Below are 20,378 nucleotides of genomic sequence, written 5' to 3'. Positions count from 1 at the left end.
GAAGAGGACGGCCTCCATACACTTGGAGGCCGAGTCGCCTAAAAGGGGAAAAGCTCCTCTTCCAGAAGAGTCCACTGCCGCCGCTGACAGCAGCCCGACGTGGGATCCCAGGGCCCAGCCCCTGGTGAACTCGTGAGTATATAAAATCCGAACACGTTTATGCGTCCAGACTCATAATGGCATAATATTTTAACCTGAGCCATGTTTTTTGTAGTCCAGCGAGGTCCCGCTCCGAACAATCCTCGTCAGAGGATTTGCTGAGCTCGGATGCTATGGAGAGCAGGACGCCCCCGAAGGCCCCTTCCCCCAAATATGTGAATAACACCGAGGCTTCGTCCCAGAAGGACCCCGGCCAAAGAGGGGGGAAAGATCGTGAAGGCGGCGCCTGGAGGTCAAACTTCAGGGGCCGGAGACATGGGGGAGAAGATTCCCATGGGAGTCGACGGCGGGGGCCATCTTGAATTCGGCCCCTAGCTGGACGCAATTCCGGAGACCAATACGACTCTAGAATCAAGCAGACGGCCTCCCTCGGCTGGAGGGGGCGTGCCTGTTCCACCGGCAACCTCTGTCCAACAAGAGGTGTCGGATGCTTTGTTGGCGGTGCTGAAGAGCGCCTCCACGTCGATGAACACCGTGCCCTTATGGGTGCGGTGATTGAGAAGATTCAGTCTGCTGAGAGTGGACTGAATGAAGCCTGTATCAGCCTTATAAGAGGCTTTGAGGTATGTTTTATGAGGTTTCGAAGAGTGTCATAGTATGGATAGTAGCCCCTGATACACTATTCGGTGAAAGAAAGAGCCGGACAGAGGATCAAATTTATGTTCGCAGGAAGACTCATTTGATGACATCTATCTCTCTTCTTTTATAAGCAGGCGTCTGCAGCGGCTGCTGCCTCTCATACTGCGGAGGTCTCCGGACTGTATCAATGTCTGGAGCGGGCCAAAGAAGAACTTGGCCAGTTGAAAAGGCAGTTGGAAGATAAACAAGGTATGCGCAAGCCTCGTTCGCGTTCAGTGCGAACGAGTTTCCAGTATGATAAAATATGTTTCATGATTTGTGCTAGGGACGATGACCGAAGTCGAGGCTCTTAAGAAGGCTGTGGCCGAGGCCGAGAAAAAGGCAGCCGCGGAGCAGGCTCTTCGTGAGGAGCACGAGGCCAGGGTTACTGAAGCTGAGCAGGAGCTTCAAGAGGCCGTGAAGAAATGCGAGACCTTGGAGAAGAGTTTAACGGAGAAAGAATCTGAACTCACCAGGGCTCATCAGGCCGCACCCGATGCCCGGGGGGAAACCCAAAGCACCCTGCAGGAGATCCAAGAGGCGAGGAAGATCGCAGCGGGTAAGGCTTTTTTTTCATGTAAAGCAAGTATTTGAGGAGAAAATCATGTTTCTAATTTTGAGTTTGGATTTCTCCAGGGGTATTTGCGGAACTGCCCCGCAGTATATCGGATGCCGTCCAATTCTACCGAGCCGAAGAAAGGAACACTGCGGATAAGCTCTTCTGTTCGCAGTATCTGGCACCGAATTATCCGGTGCCTTTTGCCGATCAACTGAAACAGTTGATCGAACAACATATGGCGGCAGAACTAGCCATGAAGGATTTGATTATCCGGCTATGGCCCGCCGAGCCGATTCCAAGCAGCTACTTTGGGCTCGTGAAGCGGCTTGTAAGTGCCTGCCCTCGACTTGACGTCATCAAGCGATCGGTCTATATAGAGGGTGCGTGAATGGCCTTCGCCCGCGCAAAGGTGCACTGGGGGAAGATGGATGATGAAAAGCTGATGACCGAGGGATCGCCAGAGGGGAAGGAGCACCGCAAGCCCAAATTATATTATGAAAGTGTCCTGAAAGGATCCTACCTTGCGGCGGAGCTATGCACCAAGGACATTATATTTCCATGAATGCAAATCATGTTGTCCTTTGTAATGTTGAACAAGGTCATTATTTATTGCCAGTTGTCTAAAAGTTTATCCTCCTGCGCGGCCGTTTTATATATTAATCCTGAGAGTTGGCCAGTCGTCGGCTTCTGACCCCACGTAGGAAGTACGGGGGTGTTCGGGATAAACCTGATCACTCTTTATCCCAGTTTTGGGTCCTTCGAAGGAGGTGTTCAGCACAACGAACCAGGCAATCGGACTATAGGGCTTTATCGCTCTCACTTAGCCATAGGAGCTTTAGGAAAGGAAGGTAGGCGCAGCCCCTGGTGTTCGAAAGACCACACGAGGGGCTCTATAAGCACCTGATCGGAAGAAAAACCGATCCATCGCACGCTGCATTGGTTATGGCATTATGCAGGGGAAATCTTTAAAGATTTTACAACCTCTCGAACAGCTGACCAGCTCTCGCCGTATCATGACAGTCAGTTTTCGGCTTTCTCTACTGAGGTGCTCGTCCGGAAGAACCGGGACACAATCGCAGTAGTTGTCCCTGTGCCGCCTTAGCCGATATAGCGGAACGTAAGGCAGCAAAACATGGGAGCCGGGCAAACCCAACATTTGACCCAAGACATGATTCAGAGCTGATGCATATAATGCTATAAGTTCAGGGTGCCAAACTTCCATGAATGTGTTCGGACTTTATTGCCGTATTATGGGTAAAACGAAGCCCCTGGCATATTTAAGGCATATCGCGGCGTACGGATGCCACTTGACAAAAGAATTTCAATAAGAAATAACAGCAGATAAGCGTCATATAAATCCACATGTTGTATTTGAATGGTACGTCGATGCGTATGAGAACAGGTAATGTGATAAAAAAGAGATATGACTGTGGAACCTGCTGAGACCAGGGGGAAGGAGCTATGTGCGGATCCGGAGTATAGTCGGATGGTCATTGCGGGTAATATCTAAGGATTCCCTTGCGCGTTCGAGCTGCTTCTATATCACCAGTCCTGGTTGGCGCAAGGGTGATGTCACGCCCTCGATGCGGCTATAGCTCCCACGTGTCGAGGCACGACTTAGAGACATAACCGCATTGAAAGCAATGTCGCAAGTCAGGCAATCATCACAACATCCCATGTAATATATATATAATAAAAAAAGGGGGAGATACATAGTTGGCTTACACTCGCCATGTCACATCAAAGTACATAAATAACATCCATCATACAAACACTCATGGCCCGACTACGGCGCCAAAATAGAAGAAAAACCCAACATGCGACAAGGCCCTGAATCGAACCCCAAAAAGGCACCACTACTGATCATCAGGAAAAGACACGTAGTAACGCTGAGAGTCCTCGTCGAACTCCCACTTGAGCTCGTACTCATCACCTGGAACGGAATCACCTAGACCTGCATCTGGAGTTATAGTATCCGTGAGCCACGGGGACTCAGCAATCTCGCACCCTCGCGATCAAGACTATTTAAGCTTATAGGAAGGGTAAGGCAAAATATATGTGGAGCTGCAGCAAGCGACTTGCTTGTATGGTGGCTATCTTATTTGCAAAAGAGGGCGAGAAGAGGAGGCAAAGCACGAGCGAGAAGCTAGAGGGAAACCTGCGCAAACATTACTCCAACACCGTGTCCACTTCCCGGACTCCGCCGAGAAGAGGCCATCACGGTAACACACCTCAGTTGATTCATTTTAATTAATTAGGGTTCAAGTTATCTACAGCCGGACATTAACAAATTCCCATCTGCCCATAACCGCGGGCACGGCTTTCGAAAGTTCAATCCCTGCAGGGGAGTCCCAACTTAGCCCATGACAAGCTCTCACGGTCAATGAAGGAATAGACCTCCTCCCAAGACGTTCCGTTCAGACTCGGTATCTCGGTAACTCAAGACACTTCGACAGGTTAAAACAAGACCAACAACACCGCCCGAATGTGCCGACAAATCCCGATAGGAGCTGCACATATCTCTTTCTCAGGGCACACTTAGATTGTCTTAGGTACGGGTAGGCTAGCCCAGAGTTGCCCCTGGTGGCCATCGGCAGCTGACAGGTGGACCAACACTCAGAGGAGCACTGGCCCGGGGGGTAAAATAAGATGACCCTCGAGTCTGCAGAACCCAAGGGAAAAAAAGGCTAGGTGGCAAATGGTAAAACCAAGGTTGGGCATTGCTGGACAAGCTTTAATCAAGGCGAAATATCAAGGGGTTCCCATTATAACCCAACCGCGTAAGGAACGCAAAAAATCCGGGAACATAACACCGATACGACGGAAACTAGGGCGGCAAGAGTGGAACAAAACACTAGACGAGAGGCCGAGCCTTCCACCCTTTACCAAGTATATAGATGCATTAAGATAACATAGCAATATAGTGATATCCCAACAAGTAAATAAATGATGTTCCAACAAGGAACGGCCTCCAATCTTCACTTGCAACTAGCAACGCTATAAGAGGGGCTGAGCAAAGCGGTAACATAGCCAATCAACGGTTTGCTAGGACAAGGTGGGTTAGAATTTCAACATGGCAATTGGGAGGCTGACAAGCAAAAGGTATGCATCGTAGCATTGGCATAGCAAGAGCGAGCAAACTAGCACAGCAAAGATAGTAGTGATTTCGAGGGTATGATCATCTTGCCTACACAGTTGTCAGAGTTGACTGGATCCTCACAAGCAAACTCAACGGGCTCCTCGATAGTGAACTCGTCTCCCGACTCTACCCAAACAAGACAAACAAGGAACAAGGATACAATCAACCACGTGCAAGACCAAGCAATATGATGAAATGATGATATGCTATGCGGGATGCGATGCGGGATGCAAAATGCAAGATATGACAGGAAATGCAAGAACCTGGCCTCAACTTGGAATTCCAAGGGTGCCACTGGACAGGTGAGATGAAATCGCTCGAAAACGATATAAAAATCATCGGAAACGGAGTTACGGTTTGGAAATGGCAAGCGTTTTAAGAATGACACCGGTCTGCGATTTACAGCAAGTAGGCATCTAAATGCAACGAAATGAACATGCTACAGTCACCAAACATGACAACAAAATACATGGCAGCGATGCACACAAGATGCTTAACAAAAGACTAGCACTGAGCCTCGGCCAATTCATCCATTAAGAGGTTCAAACAAGCATGGCAAAAACGCAAATGCAAAACAGATTCCAGACTTAGTAAAATTAACACTTGTCTGAAATTTCAGATCACGAAGCCCTCTTCGGAGCAGCAAAACAACATGATACATGACCTGATTAAGACAAGTAAGAACATGGCATGGAGCTACTGAACAAGCTTAACAAAAGTCACAAAGTGACCTGGGGCCAAAAGGGATCACAAAATATACTAACAAGCACACGAACATAGCTCAAACACAATCAGTTTTCAGACTTAGTGAAAACTGAGACATGCTGAAATATAACTCACGAAGGCATGTAAATGAGCTCGATGCACTCACTACGGTGCAAGTCATGGCAAGGCAAGCATACATCCATTAAGAAGGCACAAAATTCTAGCTAGACATGGCAAGAACAATGGCATAGCCTGCACGGATCAACTACAATAGCATCGGCAAAATCGCGAACGAGTTGATGATCTGCCCAGATTCACAACGAAGCAAAAGTAGAGCTCGATTGACCCAAGCTATGGTGCTCCATAAATGCAAACAAAGACATGGATGGATAGAGAATAACATGATTAACAAAACTCCTTTACTGATCATCCTCAAAAGAGGCATGTATCACTAGGAAACAAGCTGAACATATGGCATCATGAACTAAATAATCCCAGACTTAGTGAAAACAACTAAGTCTCTGAAAACAGATTTACCGGGTACCTCACTTTGCAAGCTTGCACAAGTCATCACACACATCCTAAAAATGCATGGGTTGCACCTATGGAAAGAAGACAAAATGCTTAACAAAACATATGAAGGACTCACAGGCATAGCATGCACACAATAATCATGGCAAAAATGACAAAAGTCTAAGATGAACTAACAGATCTGACAATTAACTCAGGAAGCCTCCTTCTAACAGCATTTTGGGCATCAAGATGAGCTCAAAAATGAAATGATGTACTCGTCGAGGCGAACATTTTGATATACTATATGCCCAAATCGGAGCTACGGATGCAAAGTTACGGGGCCTCGAACAGGAGCATATGAAGTGAAATTCCTGGGACTTAGCAAAAAAATCAACCTCTCGAATCAGATCTAGGGTTTCGCACGGAAACCGATGTTCGACGGAAAACGCTGTAGCCGGCCGGAGTTGAGGTCGTCGTTCGTCGGAGAGGAAGAAGAGGAGGCCGGGGCTTGGCCGGCGTCGAGGTAGCCCGGTGGAGGGCGGCGGCGCCGTCCGCGGCGAGGGGCGGCGGGGCCGGCTCGGCCGGGGCAGAGTGGAGCGGGCGGCGGCCCGGTGCGGCGGCGGATGGCGATGGCGGCGCCCGGCGCGAAGGAAGACGAAGGAGGCGGCGGCCTGGTGCCTCGGCGGGGTCAACGGGCCTCGGGGGCCCCTCCTGGGCCTCCCGGGCCGGCGGGAGAGAGGCGGCGAAGTGGGGCGCCCGCGCCACATGGCGCGCCCCGGTAGGCGGCGGCGATTTGTCCAGGGGGGTCGGACGTTGTCCGGCTCGCCCGAGATCTTTTTTTTTAGCTAGGGATTCGGGGAGGAAGAAGAGATCCGAAAACGGGGGGCTATTTATAGGCATAAGTGGAGCTAGGAGAGTCCAAAAGAATTGCGGTTTTCGGCCACGCGATCGTGATCGAACGCTCTGGATGATGGAGCAGAGTTTGGTGGGTTTTGGGCCAAATTGAAGGGGTGTTGGGCTGCAACACACACGAGGCCTTTTCGGTCCCTCGGTTAACCGTTGGAGTATCAAACGAAGTCCAAATGATACGAAACTTGACAGGCGGTCTACCGGTAGTAAACCAAGGCCGCTTGGCAAGTCTCGGTCTAATCCGGAAATGTTTAATCCCCACACACGAAAGAAAGCTAGAAATGACCACCGGAGGAGAACGAAGCGCCGGAATGCAAAATGGACAACGGGAAAAAATGCTCGAATGCATGAGACGAACATGTATGCAAATGCAATGCACATGATGACATGATATGAGATGCATGACAACGAAAACAACACACGGAGACAAAGACCCGAACCCGAGAAATAAATATAACTTAACGCCGGAAATGGCAAGAGTTGGAGTACAAATAGGAAAGTTACATCCGGGGTGTTACAACACTCCACCACTATGAAAAGATCTCGTCCCGAGATCTAGGACTGAAAGAACGCCGGGTACTCAGAACGGAGGTGATCCTCGCGTTCCCAGGTAGCTTCACGGTCAGAATGGTGTGACCACTTGACTTTGAGAAATTTGATTGACTTGTTGCGAGTCTTGCATTCAGTCTCTTCAAGAATAGCAACTGGGTGCTCACGATAGGAGAGATCTTCTTGGAGCTCAATATCCTCGAAGTTGACGGTGCGGTCAGGAGTCTTGAAGCACTTTCGAAGCTGAGAGACGTGGAACACATCATGAACATTTACAAAGTTTGAAGGAAGCTCGAGCTGATAGGCGAGGTCGCCTCTCTTGCTGACAATCTTGAAAGGTCCCACGTATCTAGGGGCAAGCTTCCCTTTGATACCGAAGCGACGAGTACCTTTCATAGGAGAGACACGGAGGTAAACATGATCTTCGATCTCAAAAGCCAAATCACGGTGCTTACTATCATAGTAGCTCTTCTGGCGGGATTGGGCTGCTTTGAGGTTATCACGAATGACTTTGCACATTTCTTCTGCTTCTGTGATTAAGTCATTGCCCAAAAGCTGACATTCACCGGTTTCAGACCAGTTGAGAGGGGTACGACACTTCCTGCCATACAGAATTTCAAAAGGGGCCTTGCCCGAACTTGCTTGAAAATTGTTGTTGTATCAGAATTCAGCATAAGGAAGACAATCCTCCCACTTCATGCCGAAGGAGATCACACAAGCCCTGAGCATATCTTCAAGAATCTGGTTGACACGCTCGACTTGACCGCTTGTTTGAGGATGGAAAGCTGTGCTGAAGCGGATGTTGGTGCCCATGGCCTTCTGGAAAGAATCCCAAAACTTGGAGGTAAAGATGCTGCCACGGTCTGAAGAGATCACTTGAGGAATACCGTGCAGAGAGACAATTCGAGATGTGTAGAGTTCCGCCAATTGAGCTGCAGTGATCAACTCTTTGATAGGCAGAAAGTGAGCCACTTTGGTGAGCTTGTCGATGACAACAAATATAGCATCATTGCCACGCTTGGACTTTGGAAACCCAGTTACGAAGTCCATCTCAATGTGGTCAAACTTCCATTCTGGAATGGCAAGAGGTTGGAGGAGACTTGCTGGCCTTTGGTGTTCTGCCTTCACTCTTCTGCAGACATCACATTCATTCACGAATTGAGCGATCTCGCGCTTCATTCGAGTCCACCAATAAGCTTGCTTGAGGTCCTGATACATCTTCGTGCTCCCAGGGTGGATGGAGAGGAGAGAATTGTGAGCCTCGTTCATGATCACTTTACGGAGGTCACCTTTGGGCACAACAATACGATCCTCGAAGAAGAGAGTGTCCTTGTCATCAAGGCGGTAGCACTTGTACTTGGACTGACTCTTGGCAATCCCAATCTTCACCTTTTTCACCATAGCATCAAGAAGCTGGGCTTGGCGAATCTGGTCTTCTAAGGTAGGAGAGACTTGAAGGTTGGCGAGGAAACCTTGAGGAACAACTTGCAGATTAAGTTTGCGGAAAGCTTCACAAAGCTCGGGTTGATAAGGCTTGAGAATCAGACTGTTGCAGTAGGCCTTTCTGCTCAAAGCGTCAGCAATCACATTGGCCTTGCCTGGAGTATACTCGATACTCGGATTATACTCTTGAATCATTTCGACCCATCGAGTTTGCCTGAGGTTGAGATTAGGCTGAGTGAAGATGTACTTGAGACTCTTGTGATCAGTGAAAATGTCCACTTTTCTTCCCAATAGAAGATGTCTCCAAGTCAAAAGAGCATGCACAACTGCCGCCAACTCGAGATCATGAGTGGGGTAGTTCTTCTCATTAGGCTTCAACTGGCGAGATGTATAAGCAACAACTTTCTTCTCTTGCATCAATACTGCGCCAAGACCTTGGAGAGAGGCATCACAAAAGACCTCGTACGGCTTGGATTCATCAGGCGGAGTCAGAACTGGAGCAGTGATCAATTTCTCTTTCAAAGTGTTGAAAGCAATATCACACTCCGGAGACCAAACGTACTTGACGTGCTTCTGAAGAAGATTTGAGAGAGGCTTCGCGATCTTAGAAAAGTTTTCAACGAATCTTCGGCAATAGCTTGCGAGACCGAGAAAACTGCGGAGTTGCTTCACGTTCTGAGGAGGTTCCCAATTCACAATTGCAGACACCTTCTCAGGATTCACGGAAATGCCCTTGGCAGAGATGATATGACCAAGATAAAGAACCTCATCGAGCCAAAATTCACACTTGGAGAACTTGGCGTAGAACTGATGTTCCCTGAGCTTATCAAGAACCAAACGCAAGTGCTTGGCATGATCTTCCTTGTTCTTCGAGAAAACCAGAATGTCGTCGAGATAGACCAAAACGAAGTCATTGGTGTAGGCGTTGAAGATGAAGTTCATCATGCGAGAGAACGTCGGAGGAGCGTTGGCGAGGCCAAAAGACATGACAGTGTATTCATATGAACCAAAGCTTGTTCTGAATGCTGTCTTGGGAATATCTTCTTCACGAATGCGAATCTGGTGATAACCCATACGGAGATCAAGCTTGGAGAATACTTGGGCACCTTTGAGTTGTTCGAACAGCTCATTGATGTTGGGAAGTGGGTATTTGTTCTTGATGGTCTTCTTGTTCACTGGACGGTAATCAACACAAAGTCGGTCCGTTCCATCCTTCTTCTTCACAAAAAGAACACCACAACCCCACGGAGAAGAACTAGGCCGGATGAGACCCATTCTTTCTTGCTCATCGAGTTGCTTCTTCAGCTCCTTCAACTCTTCAGGTCCGAGCTTGTAAGGACGTTTGCACACAGGTTCCGTGCCAGGCTCAAGTTCAATAACGAATTCAGCTGGCCGGTGCGGAGGCATTCCTGGGAGCTCTTCTGGAAAGACGTCTTGATATTCGCAAATGACTGGAATTTGAGAGATGGCATCCAATTCACCCTTCTCATTGAGAGAAAACAGACGAATGGTATTATCCCGAGCGGCAAAGACAATTACATCCTCAGACGAATGAGTCAATTGAATCTGCCTGGCTGCACAATCAAGCTGAGCCTTGTGCTTAGAAAGCCAATCCATCCCGAGAATAAGATCAATATCCGAGTCACCGAGAACCATTGGAGAAGATAGAAACTTGTAGTCACCCAAAGTGATAGAAACATCCGGAACTATGGAGTTAGCCTGCATGCGCTTACCGGGAGAGACAACTGCTAAAGGACTAAGCAAAATTTGCAAAGGCAAACCATGCTTAGATGAAAACGGTCTCGAGATGAAACAATGCGATGCACCCGTGTCAAAAAGAACTTTTGCTGGAATATCATTAACAGGAAGGTTACCCATGATCACATCTGACGAGTCCTCTGCCTGAGGTGCATTCATCAAATTCACCTTGGCATGCTTGGGGTTATGCTTGACCACAGCTGTACTTGCCGATCTGACAGGAGGAGGAGGAGGAAGACGCCTCTGGTTGAGACACTTGTTGGCATAGTGACCCTTCTGTTGGCACTTGTTGCATGTGACCTCTGAAAGCGGACGGTGATACGGAGCACTCGATCTTGGAGCTTGAGACGAAGTCTTGTTCTGAAAGCCAGGGTTGGGTGGGTGGGAAGAACCACTGCCACCTTTGCTCTTCTGCTGATACGGCTGACGAAACGGAGGAGGAGGAAGCCAAAACTTCTGCTGCTTGGCCACTTGAGTAGAGGAAGAAGGAGTAACATCTCTGACTCGCTTCCTGGAAGCATCACACCTCAACTGAGCAGCCTCTTGCTTCAGTGCCATGTTGTAGAACTCATCGTACCTCAAGGGCTCAAAGAGAACAAGAGCGAGCTGAATATCTTCTCTGAGACCACCCCTGAACTGATATATCATGCTCTTCTCATCAGGCACGTCCTGCTTGGCAAAGCGGGCAAGCTTCTGGAACAATTTGTTGTAGTCATAGACAGACAAAGAGCCTTGCTTCAGATTGCGGAATTCCTCACGCTTGCTTTCAACCACGCTCTGCGGAATATGATGAGCTCGGAAATCTCGACGGAAATCATCCCAAGTGATAACACGTCCACCTCTGGAATCCTTGTACTGCTGGAACCATTCTGCAGCTTGATCTTTGAGTTGGAAGGAAGCGAACTTCACAAAGTCCTCAGGCCTGACGTTACTGCACTCGAAATGCTTACACAGATCCACAAGCCAATCGTCAGCATCGGTTGCCTCAACACAATTGCTGAAAGTCTTTGGCCCGTTAGCAAGGAACTGGTTGAGTGTAGCAAAGTGACTCTGATTGCTGCCTTGATTCCCTTGACTGCCTTGATTGCGCTCTTGAAGAATTTGCATGATCAGCTGTGTGTTTGCATTGGTTGCGGCCATCACAGCTTGCCATGCCTCTGGAGGAGGTGGAGGCGGTGGCGGATCAGGATTCGGAGTCGTGCGCGTTGGAGGAGCCATCCTGAAGAGGTTGACCACCATTAGCACATTGACAGATAAATATTGAAGCTGAATCCAACGGAATGAAAATTGCAACATATAGTCTTCACATCCGAACAAAATGAACGAATGCATTCCTCTTGAAATGGTCACATATCCATAAATTGAGAAGCCACGTAGAATTAAGGTAGAGAAATAAATCAACAAGGTACGGATCAAGAACGAATAATCGGTAAGAAATCCCAATCTCAAACCAATATTCGTGGAAGAAGAACTAGAGCTACTAGAATTCCCACCTATGAAACTCCCGAACCTTTCCGGTTATGCAATCAGGTGTTGGGGATACAGGGGAAGCATAATATCTCACCCAAACTAGCAAATCCTACATCCAGCTGTATCCATCCTTCAACACATAACCAAGAAAACTTCGGAAACCATCTACCTCAACCTTCGAAAAGCATCCGTTATACAAGTTATGGCGATACTCCCGAACTCCCGCCCCAGTACTGGGTGGCGTCGAGGTTATCTCACCAACGAACTGCATAAAAGAGATTTTCGATGTCGGCGAACATATCTCAAGTATTCCAGAATTGCAACAATAAAATTATGATGACAACACCTCAGAGCTCAACTCCCCGGGACACTTCCACTAAACCCCTGACAGGAGGCACCAAGACAGTATTCTCATCATAAGCCATCGGAACGATTCTAAGATACTCGCGTGATCCTAAAAAAAATTTTTAGTGAAATTTGAGAAGAGAAGAGTCAAAACTCTACGTCAGGATGCCTTACCAGAGCGATGAGGAGACTGGGAAGTAAAAAGAATTCCTAAGCTCTCCGATATATAATTCCTAAAGACTCAAAACATTTTTCTAGACACAACTCGGCTGCTAAAAACGATCAAGCAATGGGGCTCCTAGGGTCGGGGAAGGCTCTGATTACCAACTTGTCACGCCCTCGATGCGGCTATAGCTCCCACGTGTCGAGGCACGACTTAGAGACATAACCGCATTGAAAGCAATGTCGCAAGTCAGGCAATCATCACAACATCCCATGTAATATATATATATATATAATAAAAAAGGGAGAAATATATAGTTGGCTTACACTCGCCAAGTCACATCAAAGTACATAAATAACATCCATCATACAAACACTCATGGCCCGACTACGGCGCCAAAATAGAAGAAAAACCCAACATGCGACAAGGCCCTGAATCGAACCCCAACTAGGCACCACTACTGATCATCAGGAAAAGACACGTAGTAACGCTGAGAGTCCTCGTCGAACTCCCACTTGAGCTCGTACTCGTCGCCTAGAACGGAATCACCTGGACTTGCATCTGGAGTTATAGTATCCGTGAGCCATGGGGACTCAGCAATCTCGCACCCTCGCGATCAAGACTATTTGAGCTTATAGGAAGGGTAAGGCAAATATATGTGGAGCTGCAGCAAGCGACTAGCATATATGGTGGCTAACTTATTCGCAAAAGAGAGCGAGAAGAGGAGGCAAAGCACGAGCGAGAAGCTAGAGGGCAACCTGCGCAAACATTACTCCAACACCGTGTCCACTTCCCGGACTCCGCCGAGAAGAGGCCATCACGGTAACACACTCAGTTGATCCATTTTAATTAATTAGGGTTCAAGTTATCTACAACCGGACATTAACAAATTCCCATCTGCCCATAACCGCGGGCACGGCTTTCGAAAGTTCAATCCCTGCAGGGGAGTCCCAACTTAGCCCATGACAAGCTCTCACGGTCAACGAAGGAATAGACCTCCTCCCAAGACGTTCCGATCAGACTCGGTATCTCGGTAACTAAAGACACTTCGACAGGTTAAAACAAGACCAGCAACACCGCCCGAATGTGCCGACAAATCCCGATAGGAGCTGCACATATCTCTTTCTCAGGGCACACTCAGATTGTCTTAGGTACGGGTAGGCCAGCCCAGAGTTGCCCCTGGTGGCCACCGGCAGCTGACAGGTGGACCAACACTCAGAGGAGCACTGGCCCGGGGGGGGGGGTAAAATAAGATGACCCTTGAGTCTGCAGAACCCAAGGGAAAGAAAAGGCTAGGTGGCAAATGGTAAAACCAAGGTTGGGCATTGCTGGACAAGCTTTAATCAAGGCGAAATATCAAGGGGTTCCCATTATAACCCAACCGCGTAAGGAACGCAAAAATCCGGGAACATAACACCGATATGACGGAAACTAGGGCGGCAAGAGTGGAACAAAACACTAGGCGAGAGGCCGAGCCTTCCACCCTTTACCAAGTATATAGATGCATTAAGATAACATAGCAATATAATGATATCCCAACAAGTAAATAAGTGATGTTCCAACAAGGAACGGCCTCCAATCTTCACCTGCAACTAGCAACGCTATAAGAGGGGCTGAGCAAAGCGGTAACATAGCCAATCAACGGTTTGCTAGGACAAGGTGGGTTAGAGGTTTGACATGGCAATTGGGAGGCTGACAAGCAAAAGGTAGGCATCGTAGCATTGGCATAGCAAGAGCGAGCAAACTAGCATAGCAAAGATAGTAGTGATTTCGAGGGTATGATCATCTTGCCTGCACAGTTGTCAGAGTTGACTGGATCCTCACAAGCAAACTCAACGGGCTCCTTGGTAGCGAACTCGTCTCCCGGCTCTACCCAAACAAGACAAACAAGCAACAAGGATACAATCAACCACGTGCAAGACCAAGCAATATGATGAAATGATGATATGCTATGCGGGATGCGATGCGGGATGCAAAATGCAAGATATGACAGGAAATGCATGAACCTGGCCTCAACTTGGAATTCCAAGGGTGCCACTGGAAAGATGGGATGAAATCGCTTGAAAACGATATAAAGATCATCGGAATCGGAGTTACGGTTTGGAAATGGCAAGCGTTTTAAGAATGACACCGGTCTGCGATTTACAGCAAGTAGGCATCTAAATGCAACGAAATGAACATGCTACAGCCACCAAACATGACAACAAAATACATGGCAGGAATGCACACAAGATGCTTAACAAAAGACTAGCACTGAGCCTCGGCCAATTCATCCATTATGAGGTTCAAACAAGCATGGCAAAAACGCAAATGCAAAACAGATTCCAGACTTAGTAAAATTAACACTTGTCTGAAATTTCAGATCACGAAGCCCTCTTCGGAGCAGCAAAACAACATGATACATGACCTGATTAAGACAAGTAAGAATATGGCATGGAGCTACTCAACAAGCTTAACAAAAGTCCCAAAGTGACCTGGGGCCAAAAGGGATCACAAAATATACTAACAAGCACACGAACATAGCTCAAACACAATCAGTTTTCAGACTTAGTGAAAACTGAGACATGCTGAAATATAACTCACGAAGGCATGTAAACGAGCTCGATGCACTCACTACGGTGCAAGTCATGGCAAGGCAAGCATACATCCATTAAGAAGGCACAAAATTCTAGCTAGACATGGCAAGAACAATGGCATAGCCTGCACGGATCAACTACAATAGCATCGGCAAAATCGCAAACGAGTTGACGATCTGCCCAGATTCACAACGAAGCAAAAGTAGAGCTCGATTGACCCAAGCTATGGTGCTCCATAAATGCAAACAAAGACATGGATGGATAGAGCATAACATGATTAACAAAACTCCTTTACTGATCATCCTCAAAAGAGGCACGGATCACTAGGAAACAAGCTGAACATATGGCATCATGAACTAAATAATCCCAGACTTCGTTGTTTTCACTACCGGGTACCTCACTTTGCAAGCTTGCACAAGTCACCACACACATCCTAAAAATGCATGGGTTGCACCCCTGGAAAGAAGACAAAATGCTTAACAAAACATATAAAGGACTCACAGGCATAGTATGCACACAATAATCATGGCAAAAATGACAAAAGTCTAAGATGAACTAACAGATCTGACAATTAACTCAGGAAGCCTCCTTCTAACAGCATTTTGGGCATCAAGATGAGCTCAAAAATGAAATGATGTACTCGTCGAGGCGAACATTTTGATATACTATATGCCCAAATCGGAGCTACGGATGCAAAGTTACGGGGCCTCGAACAGGAGCATATGAAGTGAAATTCCTCGGACTTAGCAAAAAAATCAACCTCTCGGATCAGATCTAGGGTTTCGCATGGAAACCGATGTTCAACGGAAAACACTGTAGCCGGCCGGAGTTGAGGTCGTCGTTCGTCGGAGAGGAAGAAGAGGAGGCCGGGGCTTGGCCGGCGTCGACGTAGCCCAATGGAGGGCGGCGGCGCCGTCCGCGGCGAGGGGCGGCGGGGCCGGCTCGGTCGGGGCAGAGTGGAGCGGGCGGCGGCCCGGTGCGGCGGCGGCCGGTGACGTAGGCGGCGGCGGATGGCGATGGCGGCGCCCGACGCGAAGGAAGACGAAGGAGGCGGCGGCCCGGTGCCTCGGCGGGGTCAACGGGCCTCGGGGGCCCCTCCTGGGCCTCCCGGGCCGGCGGGAGAGAGGCGGTGAAGTGGGGCACCCACTCCATGTGGCGCGCCCCGGTAGGCAGCGGTGATTTGTCCGGGAGGGGTCGGACGTTGTCCGGCTCGCCCGAGATCTGTCTTTTTAGCTAGGGATTCGGGGAGGAAGAAGAGATCCGAAAACGGGGGGCTATTTATAGGCATAAGTGGAGCTAGGAGAGTCCAAAAGAGGTGCGGTTTTTGGCCACGCGATCGTGATCGAACGCTCTAGATGATGGAGCAGAGTTTGGTGGGTTTTGGGCCAAATTGAAGGGGTGTTGGGCTGCAACACACACGAGGTTTCGGTCCCTCGGTTAACCGTTGGAGTGTCAAACGAAGTCCAAATGATATGAAACTTGACAGGCGGTCTACCGGTAGTAAACCAAGGCCGCTTGGCAAGTCTCAGTCTAATCCGGAAATGTTTAATCCCCACACACGAAAGAAAGCTAGAAATGACCACCGGAGGAGAACGAAGCGCCGGAATGCAAAATGGACAACGGGAAAAAAATGCTCGAATGCATGAGACGAACATGTATGCAAATGCAATGCACATGATGACATGATATGAGATGCATGACAACGAAAACAACACACGGAGACAAAGACCCGAACCCGAGAAATAAATATAACTTAACGCCGGAAATGGCAAGAGTTGGAGTACAAATAGGAAAGTTACATCCGGGGTGTTACAGGTGAACCTGCAAAGGAAATGCAAGAAATGTTTGTGTGCCAGAGAGCGGTTGAGACGCGGTATGTGGCCTGTCCTGGCCTTCTCCGAAGTGTTTAATTGAGCTCTGGACGAGCCGGGCTATCCTACCGCGAAGTAGTTCAGAGTCCTTTGGCGGTGTCCAGGAGCCTGGCCGTCGACTCGAGGTTCGATTGGAAGGTGCCATTCGTTGCTTCTGCTGTTAAAGCAGCGGTATACTCCTTGGTGCCAAGGGAAAGTTCGGCCTTGCCATTAACCGTGATGATGTCACGCGGACCGGGCATCTTGAGCTTACGATAGGCGTAATGTGCCACCGCGTTGAATCGAGCGAACGCGGTTCGTCCGAGCAGTGCCTGATAATCACTGCGGAAGGGGACGATGTCGAAGATTAGCTCTTCGGCACGGTAATTATCTGGTGATTTGAAGACTACCTAGCCTGTACAACTGGCCTCCACACCTGGTATAATACCTCTGAAGGTGGCTTTAGTGGGCTTGATCACTGAATGATCGATGCCCATCTTGTGCACTGTGTCATGGTAAAGCAGGTTTAGACTGCTGCCTCCGTCCATAAGGACTCGTGTGAGGTGGAACCCATCAATTATTGGGTCGAGGACTAGTGCGGCTGGGTTGCCCAGATTGGTGTTAACCGGACGATCCGTGCGGTTGAAGGTGATCGGCCCTAGTTTATATTGTGGGATGACTGGTTCCGTTAAGTCGACATCCCTAAGGGTGCACATCCGTTTCGGGTTGGGAGTGTGGGTGTCGTTTACCACGTTCACCATTTGGATTTGCGGGGGGAATTTTTTTTTTGCCCTCCTGTATTCGGTGATCTGGGCTCCTCGTCGCCATCATCGCTTTGTGACCCCTTATCTTTGTTTTTGGCGCCTGACCTGCCGGCTTGTTTGAAGACCCAGCATTCTCTGTTGATATGATTGGCTGGTGTTCCTGGGGTGCCATGAATTTGGCATGGGCGGTCGAGTATGCGGTCCAGACAGGACGTACCCGAATTGTCATTTTTGAGTGGCCCATTCCGCTGACTGGACTTGGAGCCACTAAATCCGGCATTGACTGCCGTATCTTCAGTGTTTTCACCATTTTTGCGGCTCTTGTGTTTGTTGCGTCGGGGTTTGCCGTTGCTATCTCTGGCCTCTGATGTGCCAGGGTTGCTTGCTGTGTTGTTGCTACTGGCCAACCAGCTATCTTCGCCCACGCAAAAGCGGGTCATGAGTGTCGTGAGGGCTGCCATGGATTTTGGCTTCTCTTGGTCGAGATGTCGAGCGAGCCACTCGTCATGGATGTTATGTTTAAAGTACGCTAGGGCTTCGACATCCGGACAATCGACAATTTGGTTCTTTTTAGTTAGGAACCGAGTCCAGAATTTCCTGGCTGACTCTCCGGGCTGTTGTGTTATGTGACTTAAATCGTCAGCATCCGGTGGTCGCACATAAGTGCCCTGGAAGTTGTCCAGGAATGCGTCTGCCAGGTTCTCCCAACTTCCGATGGAGTTTGCCGGCAAGCTATTCAGCCAATGCCGAGCCGCCCTTTGAGTTTTAGCGGGAGATACTTGATGGCGTGTAGATCATCCCCGCGGGCCATGTGAATGTGGAGGAAGAAATCTCTATCTATACCTCGGGGTCTGTAGTACCATCGTATGATTCAATGCTCACGGGTTTAAACCCTTCTGGGAATTCATGATCCATTACTTCATCAGTGAAGCATAGGGGGTGTGCAGCGCCTCTGTGCCTGGCTATATCACGACACAGTTCATACGAGTCTTGTCTGCTGTGTTCGGCCCGGCCGGATTTGCCTTTAGTATATCCGGCGTGACGGTCGTCGTCACACATTGGGGCGTGCCCTCGTGATCCGTAGACCGATCTTTTATGTCCTGATTTGTTTTCCAATACGTCTTGCAGGTCCTGCGTGTTGCCCCGGGCCTTGGTGTTTTTATTTGACTGGCGACAGGGTGCGGGCTGGACTTCGGGCTGATATGCCGCTTTGTCTCGGCCACGTGGCGGCCGGTCAGCCGCATCATACGCTGGTAGTGTAGGCTTTAATGCTTCCTCTTCGAGTTGGGGTAGCAACTTGCACTTTGGGAAACTTTTGGTTGGGGTTCGAGTTCGTATTCCTCGGCTGCGAGGACCTCGGTCCATCTATCCGCTAGCAGATCTTGATCAGCCTGAAGCTGTTGCTGCTTTTTCTTTAGGCTTTTTGCTGTGGCTATAAGCCGGCGCTTGAAGCGCTCCTGCTCGACGGGATCCTTGGGCACGATGAATTCTTCGTCGCCGGGGCTCACCTCGTCTTCGGAGAAGGACATGTGAGTGTCATCCTGTGATTCTCCGCCTGTCGCCTGTTTCTTAGGGCTAGCTTGCCCATCTTCCCGCTCAAAGCCTGGCTGGAGGGTATTGTCCTCCGCTGCCTTATTGCCATCACTTTCTTTGGGGGTGTCCCCCATGTATATATCATATGATGAGGTGGCAGTCCAGCGCCCTGTGGGCGGTGGTTCCTGTTCTTCTCCTGCATCGTTGTCCATACCGTCGATGTCTTCGGAGCCGAAATCGAGCATGTCGGTTAAGTCGTCGGCAGTGGCTATTAAGTGGGTGGTGGGTGGGCAACGAATTTCTTCGTCGTCCGCTTCCCAATCAAGCCGGACACAGTTCGGCCAAGGGCCTCCTGACAAGGAGAGAGACCTTAATGAATTTAGCACATCGCCCAGGGGCGAGTGCTGAAAGATATCCGCGGAGGAAAACTCCATGATCGGTGCCCAATCAGATTCGATAGGCATGGACGTAGGTGGTTCGGAGCCCATGGCCGGGGACGAATCCAAGGGTCCGGCAACACATGTCTCATTGGAGGTGAAGTCAGTATTCGGCTCTACCGCCGCTGAGTGTGCGGCCTCCATGGCGGGGTCCATCCACCCGTCCTTGGACGGCGCAATCTGCTCCGGATTGAGGGCCGGAGTAACCACAGGTGTGATCTCCCAACACCGTCCGATGGCAGAGCTAAGTCATGCTCGTCGTGACTGTGCGGCACACCTGACATGGGCTCGAATCCGTCAAAGATCAAGTCTCCGCGGATGTCGGCGGTATAGTTTAAGTTTCCAAACCTGACCTGACAGCCAGGGGCGTAGCTCTCAATCTGCTCTAGATGGCCAAGCGAGTTGGCCCACAGTACGAAGCCGCCGAATACGAAGATTTGTCCAGGGAGAAAAACCTCACCCTGGATCGCATCATTGTCGATGATCGAAGGAGCCATCCAGCCTTTATCGTGACGGCACAGTGGAACTCTCAATGAAAGCACCAATGTCGGTGTCAAAACCGGTGGATCTCGGGTAGGGGGTCCCGAATTGTGCGTCTAAGACGGATGGTAACAGGAGGCGGGGGACACAATGTTTAACCAGGTTTGGGCCCTCTCGATGGAGGTAATACCCTACTTCCTGCTTGATTGATCTTGATGATATGAGTATTACAAGAGTTGATCTACCACGAGATCGTAGAGGCTAAACCCTAGAAGCTAGCCTATGATTATGATTGTTGTTGTCCTACGGACTAAACCCTCCGGTTTATATAGACACCGGAGGGGGCTAGGGTTACACAGAGTCGGTTACAAGGGAGGAGATCTACATATCCGAATTGCCAAGCTTGCT

This window comes from Triticum aestivum, chromosome 1A, assembly GCF_018294505.1.
Source record: "Triticum aestivum cultivar Chinese Spring chromosome 1A, IWGSC CS RefSeq v2.1, whole genome shotgun sequence".
Lineage (NCBI taxonomy): Eukaryota > Viridiplantae > Streptophyta > Magnoliopsida > Poales > Poaceae > Triticum > Triticum aestivum.
The sequence above is the reverse complement of the archived record's forward strand: the minus strand, read 5'-3'. Positions refer to the sequence as shown.